The following is a 15,017-nucleotide window of genomic DNA, read 5'->3' on the forward strand; positions in this document are numbered from 1 at the left end:
AGAGAGAAATCTCTGCCATTTTAAAAATACCATCTCGCTAGCATCAGGCAGGAATAGCAGTAGATAATTCTGGACATGGAGTTCTTGTTTTTATTCTTAAAATAAATAAAACCAGTACTTCAGATGAATGCATTCAAGATTTCCCATTAATGTTAATATTTGCATCAAGTATACTAACTTTCATTGGCATTTTTCAACTATCATCAAGTGAAATAAATAAAGTCTTGATCCTGCCTCTAATTTTCTGGGTGAATTTGAACAAATTATTTTCCTTCTCAAATTTTCTATTTCAGCATCTGTAAAATGAGTTAGTTGAGTCAGACAATCTCTGAGCCCCTTTTTAGACTTAACAACTTATAATTCTGAGCATTTGAAAAAGGTATGTTTAGAATTTTATTATTTTAAAATAGGTAACAGATGCTTCTGCAGCAAATAATTAAAAAGAGACATGAGCTGTGATAGGGTCTTCAGCCAATAGATGACAACTACTCCATGTTATAAATAAAGATTAATAATACAACTTGAATTTAAATCAAGGATTTGCAAAGCAGTTCATGAAATATTCTTTGCCTTTTAAACTCTTCTTAAGCCCTCTTGGGGATGGTTTTACTTAACTTAGACTTCGCTTCTTAGGCCTCCAGCATTAACACTTGTGAATGTAACTTAAAGATGAATTCTTTATGGTTGACGATATTTTAATGAGTTTCTAGCTATGTTAGCTGAGCCACTTTAAACTGACTTTTCAAGGGGTAATATGTATGTAGTCTTAATTTTTTTCAGAATTTTCAAACATGTTGAATTCAATTTTTATGGTACTTTTAATAGTTTGGGAATGCTTGAGATGCTAAATACTTAAATGTAATCTTTGAGCCTACTTGAGATCACATTTATGCTAGTTAGAAAAGTACAAGATTTATAAATCTTCTATTTCTTTGGGGTTTTGTTGTCAAACAAGTAAACAAACACCATAATGTAATTTTATACCACTAGGAGTTAAGGGTTATAACAATGATGTAATTGAGAAGTATTCAGAAGTACAATATTCACTAACTTCCTTAATGCATTTCAGTTTATTCATCTTATAACTGAGTGGTTTTCCTAGTTATAAATTAAACATTCTCTTACTCTTTAAAATTTTTCTTTGGTGACCTGGTGCTTTTTTTGAGGTTCATAGAAACTGAAAAGGTAGCTTAAGATTTCACATAATCAGTGTTGTGCCCAAACTATCATTTAGTTAAAAATAAGATCCATGAGGACTTCTTTCTAAAGCACCTTAAAACAGAGAGAAATAGGGGAGTTAAAACCAATATAAAGAAAGCTTTGTGAGAGGCTCAACTAAACAGGAATCCAGAAGGCATTCAGGGTCAAAAATAGGATAACAGGGGCAGCTAGGTGGTGCAATGAATAGAGCATTGGCTCTGGAGTCAGGAGGACCTGGGTTTGGATCCAGCCTTAGACACTTAACACAAAACACTAGCCGTGTGACTTTAGCCAAGTCACTTAACGCCAAATGCCCTCCAAAAAGCAAAAAAAAAAAAAAAAGAAAAAGAAAAAGAAAAAGAAAAAAAAAAGGGATAACAAACAGAAGAAAAATGGAAAAGATTTGTAAACATTTTTTGTAACAAACTTTTCACTATCCAAGATAAAAAAGCCACCACACTTACACTAAGTAACATCACAATCTTGGCTGGGATTAATAAAGAAGAGGAGGTAGAAATGACACAAAAGATTATGAATACGAGGAAAATAACCTGATTAGGCTAAGTGTGCACAGTGTGGCTCTTTGGCATCTTCCACTCCATTCACTACATGTTCATTTCAGAACTAGATTCCACACTCTTCCTGCAGTCATCATAGCAAATCTCATGTTGTTAATATTTGTTGTGTTTGTTATTACAGCATCCTTTGCTGGAAGTTACACAATTGCGGCACCATTGAGGGATTGATTCTCAAAGTATATAAAGGAGGCATGGGGAAAAAATCTCAGATCTTATTAATATCAAAAAAGGTGACTTAGAGATCATCAATTACTGACTCAAAGGTCTAATTTCTATATATATGATATTTTTTCAAGTTTATTGGCAATACACGGAAATATTTATTGAGCCCAAGGCAGTGTAATATGCAGTAAAAGATACAAAGTTAATCATACTTTTTCACCTAGTAATTCCATTATTGGGAATACAAAAGGATTGTGCTTGTAATCTAAACTTTAAGATCAAAGAACAAGGTTTTTAGGCATACACAAGAGTTTTGACATGACCACACAAGAAAGTGATTTTTATTTTCAAAGTTTTCATAGTGACATTATATGTAATTGTCAAAATTGTCAAAAAACCCCACCAAAGTAAAAACAAATAAAACAAAAAGAAAGAAAACAACCTAAATATTCAACAGTAAGTTAAATGATCATGGAATGTTAATGGATCATTAATCAATCCATCAAGCATTTATTATGTTTTACTTTTATGGGCTAGGCACTGGATATATGAGGACAAAAAAAGAAACAGTCCCTATCCCCTCCCCCAAGAAATTACATTCAGTTGGGGGAAACACTATGTACATATCTAATTATATGCGGAATAAAAGGTATTTAATACCAAGTGTTCCAAAAGTCTTAGTGCAGTTTTAAGCTCTAATACCTCAGAAGTAAAAATACTACAAACTTATAAAATATTTATTTAATTTTTTATAATATTGATGTCTATTAAAATTCCTTATCACCATCATCTTATGCTCATCACTCTAACCAATTTTCCAACCTTGTAAAAACTTTCATTGGCTACAGCTCAGTGACTGAAAGGATTATATTCCCAATCCTAGCCTTGAGATCATCCCAAGAATGACATTTTGATGCATACATGACAGTTCTCATGTAGCCCCACTAGAAAGAGTGTAATGGAAATAGATGAGGTGGCCAATGTGGCCAAGTGAAAGGATTCCCTCAACAGAGCCACTTGTGTGAGAAAGTGTCATCCTGAAACTGTCTCTTGTGCAATGCAAAAATAGCATGTCCCATCTTGTTAAAGTTAAATTTTTATTCTTCAGAATTCACAAGACTTAATAAGTATAAAAGCAATTTAAATATTAAATGATTTTTTGGTAAGTTTGTAGCCTTTACAGCTCTGAAGTTATTAAAGCTTAAAAATGCACTGTGGGTCACCCTATACAAAGTATTTAAGGAGAGAAGGCACTAAGAGTTGAGGGAATCAGCAAAGATTTTGTGTAGAAGAAAGGCTTTGAATTGAATAGTGAAGGTAAAGAGGAATTCTATGAGAAGAAAATACATTGCAACCATGGGCAAGGACGAAGAGATGGGAGATGGAATATTCTATGTGAAACATGTATCAAAATCCAGATTTAGAACTAGAAGGAACCTTGGAAGTGACTTGTTCAAGGTCACACATTTATAAGTGTCTGAGGCTATATTTGAATTCCTGTCTTTGTATATGTTGGGGCCAAGTTGTGAAGGGAAATAAAAGCCAAACAATACTTTGTAGTTTATTCTAGAGGTAATATGTGTAGCCACTGAAGTTTATTGCTGTTTATTGATTAAGCTTATTTATATTTCTACCTTACTTAGGGAAAATCATTTTTTGACAGCTCCACAGAAAATGGATAGGAATGGGAGAGTCTTGACACAGGGAAAACAATTAGGAGATGATTCCAATAGTCTGGGTAAAAGTGATGAAGGCAAAAACTAAGATGGTGGCTGTGTGAGTAGCCAGGAGAGAATGGATGGAAGAGATTATGGAGACAGAAATGGCAAGATCGGGGTGGCTGTGTGGTGCAGTGAATAGAGCACTGGCCTTGGAGTTAGGAGGACCTGAGTTCAAATCTGGCCTCTGACACTTAACACAAAATACTAGCTGTGTGACCTTGGGCAAGTCACTTATCCCCAACTGCCCTGTCTTCCCCCCTCCAAAAAGCAAAAAAAAAAAAAAAGAAAAGAAAAGAAAAAAAAAGGCAAGATTTGGCAACTGTGATTATGGTTAGGGTAAGTAAGTTTAAGTTATAAACCTGGGGCAACGGAAAGATTGTGATACCCTAAAATGACATAGGAAAATTTTGGAGAGGGTTGAATTTTTGGGGAAAGATAATGAGTTCTCTTTTAATCATGTTTAACTTGAGATGTCTATGGAATGTCTAGTTTGAAATTTCCAGTAGGTGGATGCCAACAAATACCAAGAGCATAAATAATTATGGAAAGATCTTTATGAAATACTTTAGATGGGGAAAAAAACAAAACCAGAAGAGAAGAAAGCAAACTAATTATCACTGCATAAGGGGAAAAGTGCATTCACTTTTCAGAATGAGTAGACAATAATCCTGGTGGGGACTTAGAGAAGGTTATAGAAAAGTTATGATTCTCTAAGCATTAAAATAATTTTATTCAAATACAAATTATTACCAAGTAAGATAAATTTGCACTGATGCTCAATTTAAATTTTAAATAAAGCATTTAATCACAAAAGAAGGCAATGGACTAGGTATTTTGGGGTAGAGATGAGACACATAGATATGGCCCTTCTCCTCAAATAGTGACACTCTGACTGTGGAAGCTATGGTAGACAGGAAAATAAATTTTTAAGAATGTATAAAAAGACAAAGAAATAAGTAGAGATTGATTTTTTTTTAAAGGAAACCAACTCTGTGATCTGAGTAGTGGTTCCTATGGTCTATCTATCCAAAGACTATGAGAGCTAATGTTGACTACATTCAATTCTGATGATTCAACTTTTTTTTGTTGTTGTCTTGTTCACAATGAAACTTTTGAAAAATATGAACAATGCTTAAGCATGGCCTAGGTTTAGGTCATCCCAAATGTGGATAATAGGATCTTCTTTTCTTACAAAAACACTTAGTATACAATATGGGTATCAGATCTGGGACAGCTTTTATCATACCAACCACAGAAAATGCATAAATCTCAAAGGACCCACAAGTCCTTACAGAAACAAAACCTTTTAGTCTCTCCTGTAACTTTAAGACACTAGATCTATGCTGCAGTTATCTTAGAAGGTTAGAAAGGTCCACATCTTTTCATAGCAAGTCCTTCATCTGTCAAGCAGTCCTCTGGGAGTGATACACTTTTCCTCTGAGAAGTTCACTGTTAAGAAAAACTTCTCCCTTGGGTAGGCTGGTACTCAGCTCTCAAATCCATGAACTGTCAAACTCAGGATTATCCACGAGGATCCCTGAAGGATGGAAACATTTATTGTCAGGATCAGTAGTCTCTGCTCCTTGCTCAGAAAAAGCAGTGGAAGGAATTCAAGAACCGAAACTCCCATCTTAGACTCACCTTTGCAATTGTTGACCTTTTATCATGTTCTCCCCCCTGCAACATGCCATTTTCTGCTCCTGGAAGGCAAGAAGAATACTTTTTCTCTTTCTTTTCCCTTTTCTCTAGCTGCATTCTGATCTTGAAGTCTGAGGAAGACTTTTCTCCCTCAGGGGTAAAAAAGAAAAGAAAAAGGGAAAAGATCCAATCCATATAAATTTTTTACGAGAATCATATATAAATATATATACATACATACATATATATACACATACATACACATTTGTATTTATATATGTGTATCTATCTCCATCTCTGTCTATCTGTCTGTCTGTCTGTCTGTCTATCTGTCTATCTATCTGGTGTATCCTTGATGAGGGTAGCGATAGGTAAAGGGCAAGAATTCCCACATGACTTTCCATAGTAGATTACAGCTTTACAATAGCAGTTAGCTAAAAAGAGGAGAGAATACAGAATCATACTGTAGCTGTTGTTTCTGGATTATAAAAATCTCATTCAGCACAGTGAAACATTCTTCCATCAATGTATCTCTTGCCCAGATATAAAAATCGTGCCAAATTCCTTGAAATATATCATGAGAAAGAGAATGTTGTTCAACAAACTTGAATCATAAACACCACATGAAACATGCAGCAAAGCAACACGCTCCCTGAGATCTTTGCCACTGTGGTAAAGGAGGTCCAGGGCAGAATCCAAGTAGAAAAGGCACAATAGTAAGAATGTCTGTTTCCCAGAGTATAACATGCAGGTGGATGGGCCACCTATACAGATTTTCTATCACTATATTTATCTGGCTAGACAATACAAATAAACTCATCAACTTGGACCTGTAATTAAATAGAAGGAGGAGAGTGGGCTTCATTGCTTTTAGGAAATTGCAAGACTTTTTTCATGGCTCCAAACTATTGTCAGATGCAAAGGTCAATATTTTTGATGTCAGTATTCTGTCAGTATTATTAGTATGACAAAAAGACATGGAATGCAGCAGACAGTTTTTAGAGACAGCTCTCATGTTAGGCAGCACTGATCTATCTTTGGCCCTCTGCTAATGATTAACCTTTGTAGAAGCTCTGATATGAAGACATGCTTCATATGTTTGTCAGATTTGTAGATGACAAAGACTGGGAGAGATAGCCAACACTATGTATTCTGGAGTTCAGATTTATAAGTTTTCAGCACGCAAGACTGACATAGGGAATTGAGTAGGATGGTATTTAGTAAGGGTTTAAAATTATACATTTGGGTTAAAAAAAATCAACTTCATAGATGGGATGGTAGAGATGTCTAGACAATTTTTCATTAAACATGTATTAGGGACCTACTATGTGTCAGGTCCTGGGTTAAAGACTGGAAATACACAGAAAGGCAGAAGACAATTCCTGCTTTCCAGGAGCCTGTAGCATAATGGGGCAGATAGCATGCAAACGACCATGTGTAAACAAGTGATATTCGTAATAAATTTGAGATGAGCCATAGACAAAATGCATTAAAATTAAGTATTGGGCAGGGTTTTCAGCTGAAAGTTGAATTTTATCTGGGATTCAAAGGAAGCCATGGAGAGCATTCCAGATGTGGGAACAGCCAGTGAAAATACCCAGAGTTGATAGAGTGTCTTGTTTGAGGAAGAGCAAAGAGAGTAGCTTTACAAGTATTCAGTGGAGGGGGTGGGTGGGAGGTTGGGAGGAGGTTTGAAGTATAAGAATACTAGAAAGGTGTGTGTCTGGCGGGTGCCAGGTTTTGACGGTCTTTGAATGCCAAACAGAGGATCCTGGAGACGATAGGGAAATAAAGTGATTTATTGTGGGAAAAGGGAATGGAGGCGACCTGGTCAGACCTTTGCTTTAGTAAGATCATTTTGACAGCTGCATGAAGGATGGACTAGAGTGGGGAATGACCTGTGTCAGGCAGACTAACCAGCAGGCAGAGGTCCAGGTATGAGGAGATAGGGACCTGCACCAGGATGGTGACAGTGTCAGAAGAGAAAAGGAGAGTGTGTGTGAGAGAGTTCAGAAAAGTAAAATGGACAGATCTTGTCAATAGATTTAATATGGGTGGTGAGAGAGGGTAAAGAGTCAGTTGAGGGTACTATCTAAGGTATGAGCCTGAGTGACTGGGAGGGTGGTGGTAGCCTCTACAGTTATAAGGAAATTAGGAAGAAGGGAGGGCTTTTCAGGGGGGGAGGAGGAAGATAATGAGTTCACCTTTAGATGTGTTGAATTTAAAATGTCTACAAGATATCTAGTTTTAGGTGTCCAATAGGCAGTTGTAGGTACAAGTTTAGAGGTTAGGGCTGGATAAGTAGATTTGAGAATCATCAGCATAGAGATGGTATTTGAATCTATGGGAGCTTATGAGATCACCATGTGAAACAGTAGAGGAAGAAGAGGTGAGGACTCAGGATAGAGCCATTGTAAGGGGGTGACTTGGATGAAAATCTAACAAAGGAGATTCAGGAGTGCTCAGATAGGCAGGAGGAGACCCCCGAGAAAGTCGTAATAAGAAGGCTTGGAGAGAAGAGGGTATCAAGGAGAAGAGGATGATCAACAGCGTTAAAGGCTAAAAGATCATTAAATTTGGCAATTAAGAGACAATTGAGGGGCAACTAGGTGGTGCAGTGGACGGACTATAGCCCTGAGTGCAAACCTGGCCTCAGGTGCTAGTTGTGTGACCCTGGGCAAATCACTTACTATAGAGGACAGTTAGGTGGTATAATGAATAGAGCACCAAGCCTGGAGTCAGGATGACTCATCTTCCCGAGTTCAAATCTGGCCTCAGACACTTACTAGCTGTGTGACCCTGGGCAAGTCACCTGACTCTGCCTCAGTTGCCTTATCTGTAAAATGATCTGGAGAAGGAAATGGAAAACATCTCTGCCAAGAAAACCCCAAATGGGGTCCTAAAGAGTCAGATACTACTGAAAAACAGTTGATCATTTGTAATAAGTATTTAATTTGTTCTGCTTGATCCTGGATGGTAGATCTAGAAACAATGGGTGAAGGATGCAGGGGTACAAATTTAGACTTCATGTGGTAAAAATTTCCTAACAATTAGAGCTATCCAAAACTAGAATGGACCACTTTGGGAGATAGAGACTCTCCCTCACTAGAGGCCCTCCATCAAGCTTTGCTGGCCACTTGTAGAATATATTGAAGGAGAGATTCTTATTCAGGTATAAGATTAAACCAGATGGATTTTAAAGTTCCTTCTGATCCTATGATTCTTTAATACGCCCATTCAGATCTTTACCTAGCTATTATATGTAGTATTGAGAGATTCAGAGTGTAATGGATGGTGAATTCTGGACTTAGAGTCAGGAAGACCTGAAATTTGAGTGGCCCCAGCCACTTAACTAGCTGTGTGACCCTGGGAAAGTCATTTCACCTCAACCTCAGTTTCTTCCATAAAATGGGCTTAATAGTGATGCCTACCTACAGGGTTGTTAGGAGGATCAAATAAGATACCCTCTATAAAAGAGTTTTGCAAAATGTAAAGTGCTATGTAAGTATCAACTCTTATTATATAGTCTTAATTTATTTAGAGAAGAGATATTAGGCAAACATTTATACCTGGAATGGAGGGTGGGAGGAAGGGGTGTAGTTTTCTGGAAAGAACATTCGATTTATAATGAGGATGATTTTATTTGTGACTCACCGATTGATTTTATAACATTAATTTCTTCACATACAAAATTAGGTTTAGGTAATCTCTAGGATCTCTTCTGGCTCTAACAGGCTGGGGATTTTGTGACTGTGTAAGTAGCAACCTTATTTGCAATCCAGAGAACTAGTCTGTTACATAAAGTGTGAAATGTACTGCTAGTTACTGACTTTTCATCTATAACTCCATGTATTAAGCCTTTGTGCAAAAAAACTGACCTATTTTCAGAATTGACTGGTTCTACCTATTCAAGGCTTAAAAACAATGCAGTTTGGTCTTGAGAACACCTATTGACATAAATGTTCAAAATGTAGGTTCAAAAATAATTTTTAGTTTGAGGAAAATTAAATTAAAATTTTGTTGAGGTTTTTAAAATTGTTTGTCAACTCAGCAAAGATATAAAAAATTAAACTGAACATATCAAACTCTAACTGGAGATAAGCAGAAGAAAAAAAATAAAGAGTTTGCATCCTTGAGAGACTGACTTTTCCTTTAAAAAACAGCCTAGCTCTCACAGGAGCAAGAATTTGCTGATTCTCTTTATCTCATTCAGAGATAATGTGGCATCTTTATTATAATGACAAAATCTTGGAGGTAAATGGGCCCTTAGAGGTCATTTAATCCAACACTTGCTTGAAGGATGGACCCCCAGTAGAACATCCTGGCAGGTATTATCTAGCTTTCACTTGAAGGCCTCCAGTAATAGGGAACTCAGCATCATCAGAGATAGTCCATTGCATTTTTAGGCAGCTGGATTGTGTAGTGGATAGAGACTGGGCCTGGAGTCAGGAAAACTCATCTTCCTGAGTTCAAATCTGCCCTTAGATACTTACTAGCTCTTTGACCCTGGGCAAGTCACTTAATCCTATTTGCCTCAGTTTCCTCATCTGCAAAATGAGCTGGAGAAGGAAATGGCAAACCACTCCAGTATCTTTGCCAAGAAAATCCCAAAATGGGGTCATAAAGAGTTGGATACTACTAAAAATGACTGAACAAAAATTATTAGGAAGTCCTTTTTGATATTATATCTTCTTTGCAACTTCTACCTTTTGGCCCCAATTCTTAGTTGGCCATTCAATGAGCATTTATTAAATGCTTCTTATATACTAGGCAAAAAAGCAGAAACACAAGTCCCTGCTCTGTAGTAGCTCACATTCTAATGGACAATTCTATATTTTGAGATTGAGTAGGATAGGCTTAATCCCTTTTCAACATGACAGCCCTTGAGCTATTTGATGACATCAAATCCAGCCTCAGACACTTACTTGGAGTATAACTCTGGGCAAGTCACTGATGGGGATAATGATAGCACCTGCCTCTCAGGGTTGTTGTGAGGATAAAATGAGATTATATTAGTAAAATGTATTACGAATCTTAAAGTGCTTTATGAAAGCTAGTTATTATAACAATAATAACAATTATATTATTTCAGTCTTATTCTGCTACACTTTCTTTTCTCTCAGTTCTTTCAATCTCCTCTTAGAGCATGGATTTCGAGCCTCTCTGAATCCTTTTATGTTCTCTTCCTCTTTGTATACACCCATTTGTTAATGCCCCTCTTCAAAAGTCGAGTTCAGAGCTGAACATAATTCTCTAGATGTCATCTGGCCAGAGAAGAGTAGATTATCTCTTCCTTCATTTTAGATTCTTGTTATGTAGCACTCCTTCAAAGTAATTTGACAGGTAGAGAATGTGTTTAGTTATAAATATCTCTAAATAGGTCTCTGAACTTGAGTAAGGCCCATCTGGCCATTTGCTGGGAGTCTCTATTTGAGGAAAACAAATTGGTGTGTGTGTGTGTGTGTGTGTGTGTGTGTGTGTGTTCTATATGCACTCTGCTTATATACAATATGTACACAGAGATTTGTATAACAGCCAAACATAAGGAAGGAGAGAAGTCCCTTCTGTTGTTTGAATTCTCAACTTTAGATTTAAGCCCAAAAGAACATTGCTTCTTTGAAGTGTAAGGCAAAAATGTAAATTCTGCTGCCTTTTTCTTAAAAGATTTTCAAATTGACTTATTTTTCTAACTTTTACATTTGTACCCTGATTTTGCATTCTCACTTCAACCCACTCCTTTTCAGTTTAAATGGTTTATATTGCATCTTGGGTGACAGGTTTTCACAGTTAAGTTTTCAGAAACTCTTTAATAAGTTGAAAATCCTCCATGGAATTTCACATAGTGGTAGCCTCAAGCATGAAAAAAATCTTCCTCTCTTTGAACACTCAAGTGCTTTTATTTATCTAGTGGGTGGTTTTTAGAAAATACATCACAGTCATCATCACAGCCTGAGTCATTGATTTATTTTCCCAATAACAATCCCTAATCATTTGTCTATAGAATATAACCTTAGACATCATTTAAAAAAAAAATATATATATATATATATATATATATATTTTTTTTTTTTTTGTTTGGTTTTTATATACAGATTGCTTCTGGAATATGGGTTCATTCTCTGGAATAGTTGCAATGAAAGATGTCCAAGATATTTTCAGTGGAAGTTGTGGTAATGGGAAGTTCATGATTCAGTTCAATTCCACAAACCCCCTCCAAGCGAGGTAGTGTGCTGTGCTCAAAATAGACAAAAATGAATCAAGCCACAGGCATTTATTAAGTACCTACCATGTTTGGCATTGTGCTTGGTGCTAGGGATACAGATACAAAGAATGAAACAATCTTTATTCTCAAGGAGTTTTATTCTCTCAGGAGAGATGAGAAGTACATATATACATATGTGCAGATTAAGTATAAAGAGAATATGTGAAAATAAATACAACCTATATAGGTATAAGATAGGAAGGAGCACTAGCAAGTGGTGGCATCTGAAAAGGTTTTGTGGGGAAGGTAGTGTTTGAGCTAAGTTTTGAAGGAAGAGAGGGACTCTATAAAATACAGTTCCAAAGGTAGTGTATTCCAGGCAAGGGAAATGAGCAGTGCTCGTGAATGGACATAGAAGACAGATTACTATGTATGAGGAACTGTGTATGGCTGAGTCTCAGAGTGCATAAAGTGGAGTAGTAATGTCCAGTGAAGTTACAGAGATAGATTGGGGCCAGATTGTGAAGGATTTTGAAAGCCGATAAGAAGAGTTTATATTTGAGCCTATAGGCAATAGGTAGCCTACTAGAGTTTCTTGGGTTTCTTGAGGGGAATGACCTGTGTTTAAGGAAAATAATTTTGGCAGCTGTGTGGAAGATGTATTTGAGTATAGAGAGACTTGAGGCAGAAAAATCCATAAAGAGGCCTTTCCAAAAGCTAGGTAAGAGGTGATGTAGGCATGAACTACCAGTGACTGGTGAATAGGGAAAAAGGATTTGAATGCAAGAGATGCTATGGAATTGAAATGGCAAGATTGAACAACTGCTTAGATATGTGTTGTGAGGCAGAGTTAGTTGAGAGTAACACCAAGATTATGAACCTAGGAGATGTGGAAGAATGGTGGTGCCTTTGGCAGAAAGAGGGAAGTTTGGAAGAGACTAGGGTTTTTTTTTAGGGGGGGAGGGAGTAGGATAATGAGTTGTTTTGGATTTGCTTAGTTTGAGATGTTTCTAATGATAATTTAGTTTAAAAATATCCAGTTGGTAGTTGGTGATATGAGACTAAGGTTCAGGGAGGAGGGTGGGGCTGTTTATCTAAATCTGGGAATCATTTGTATAGAGATGATAGCTTCCTGAGAGCTGTTGACATCACCAAGAAGGAAAGTATAGAGAGAATAGAAGAGGACTCAAGAAAAAGCTTTGGGAAATATCATTACTTGAGAATATGATATGGATAATGGGCCAACAAAGGAGCCTGAGATTGAGTGGTCAGATGCCTTTGCTTGAGAGAGCTGGGAAGCAGTGTCTTGAAAACCTAAGAAGGAGAGAGTATCGAGGAAGACAGGATGGTGACCAATGTCAAATGCATCAGCTAGGTCTCTGTTTGGGATGAAGACTGATAAAAGACCATCAGATTTGGTAGTTAAGAGATGGTTGGTAACTTTGGAGAGATTGGTTTCACTTAAGGAAGGAGGTTAACTCTGTATTGTAAAAGGTTGAGGAGGAAAAGTTGACTTTTTTTTTTCCCTAGGAGTTTGACTGAAAAAGAGAAAAGCACTATAGACAGTTACTTTAAGGATGGGTTATGTTTGGGTATGTTTGAAAGGAGTAGAGAAAGAACCAGTAGATAGAGAAAAACTGAAGATTCAATCGAGGGAAGAAGATTAAAGGGGATATTTTCTGGAGAAGATGGGGAGAACTGGGATCAAGCACACATGTATATATATGATTGACCTTGCCATGGAAAATGTTACCTCATCAAAGACTAGGGGGAAAGGATAGAAAGTGGAGGATGAAGTTAAGGAGTTTTGAGATACAGAAAAGGGAGACTCGAGTAGTCTCAATTTTCTCATTAATAGAGGTGAGGTCAACAGCTGAGCAAGGAGGGGAGTAGGAGGTGTTAGAGTTGAGGAGGTTTGGAATAGCTTTTGTGAGTATTGAGATAGAGAGTTAATTAGAGAGAAATAAAGGCATTCCTTTCTTTCAGTGAAAACTTGGTGGTAATTAGATAACACAAATTTATAATGTACCCAGTCAGCAGCAGCAGCTTGTAGGTAAGAAAGAGGGGCAATGCCCCTGATCTCAAGGAACTTACAGTCAATAAATAGAAATTAATTTGAGGAAAGTGAGCAGTGGCGAGATCAAGAAAGGTTTATCATAGGTGGTAGCCTCCTAGCTAATCCTTGAAGTTAAGCTCTATTGCATTTCATACTTGGGAAGAATAGCTTGTAGAAAAGAATGGAGACAAGGGAGATAGAATGCTGAGTTTGGGGAACAGTCAGTAGGCCAATTTGGCTAGAATATAGAATGTGTCAAGCAGAACAATGTGAAATAAATCTGAAAAGACTTAAGATTGAAGCCAGATTGAACAGCTTTGAATGTCCAGCTGAGGGGTGATTTTTATCCTAGAGTTAATAAGGATTCATTCAAGATTCTTGAGCTTGTAAGACTTGTGATTTAGGAAGAGTATTTTGGTAACCTTGTGCAGGACTAGAGAGGGAAGAAACTGGTAATGATAAAAGTATCTAGCATTTATATAGCATGTTCAGGTGTGCGGGATGTTTTACAGATCCTATTTTGTCATAGCAACCTTGGGAGGGAGGTGCTTATTATCACTTTTACAGATAAGGAAACTGAGGCAGAGGTTAAGTGACCTGCGAAAGGTCACAGAGCTAGTAAATGTCTGAGGTCACATTTGAATGCAGGACTATCCTGACTGCAGGTCCATTACTCTGTCCACTGTGCCACCTAACTGAAAGCAGACTGATGAGGAAGCTACAGCAGTAGTTCAGGTGCTTGATGAGTATCTGAATCAGGATGGTGGCTGAGTGAATGGAAAGATATATATGAAGGGTGTGAAGTTTAAAACGACAAGATTTGATAATGGATTGGAAAAGCCATTTATTGATCACAGGTAGTATTTCTGTAGTGGAAATCCACAGAGTTCTCTGTGATCTTCTACATAAAATAAACAAATCTGATGCCTGTCTCTTCAGAGCCTGCACCCTCATGGATGTGAGGATAGACGTGCCCAGTTTTGACAAACAGCAAAACAACATAAGGATGAGAGAACATCACAGTATTGCTGAATTTTTGTAGACGTTCGTGGAATATGAATTGATTTTGTAAATCAGTAGAGAACCTTTAACACAGACCTTAAGTATCAAAAGTCTGGGGTGGCAGGGACTTGAGAGGTGATGTGGACAGTGAGTCCCAGGGAGGGCTGAATGACTTACCTAATGTCATGTATCTGGGGTAGGATTTAAACTCAGATTCTATGACTCTATATCCAGGACTATGTAACTTTTAAGACTGAACAAATTTTGTTTTTAAATTTTTCAGATTAAAAGTGTTTTTAAAATGTCCTTCTTGTACCTTTGAATCTGTCATTAGTGATTTTCCTAATGATAGAACAATAGCTGACATTTAAATAGCTTTTTAATATTTGCAAAATACATATGTATATATGTATTGTGTGTGTGTGTGTGTGTGTATAATTCCAATCTTCACCACAGCC

General features: G+C 37.0%; 1 protein-coding gene across 3 annotated transcripts in view; it reads left to right on the plus strand.

Annotated features, from left to right (window-relative positions):
- WASF3 (WASP family member 3) overlaps window positions 1–15,017 on the plus strand; it is a 187,151-nt gene that overhangs the window by 131,424 nt on the left and 40,710 nt on the right. The gene's annotated exons all lie outside the window — the stretch shown is intronic.

Source organism: Petaurus breviceps, unplaced genomic scaffold (assembly GCF_028583685.1).
Source record: "Petaurus breviceps papuanus isolate PSGF00001 unplaced genomic scaffold, PetGlider_PUasm1.0 91133, whole genome shotgun sequence".
Taxonomy (NCBI): domain Eukaryota; kingdom Metazoa; phylum Chordata; class Mammalia; order Diprotodontia; family Petauridae; genus Petaurus; species Petaurus breviceps.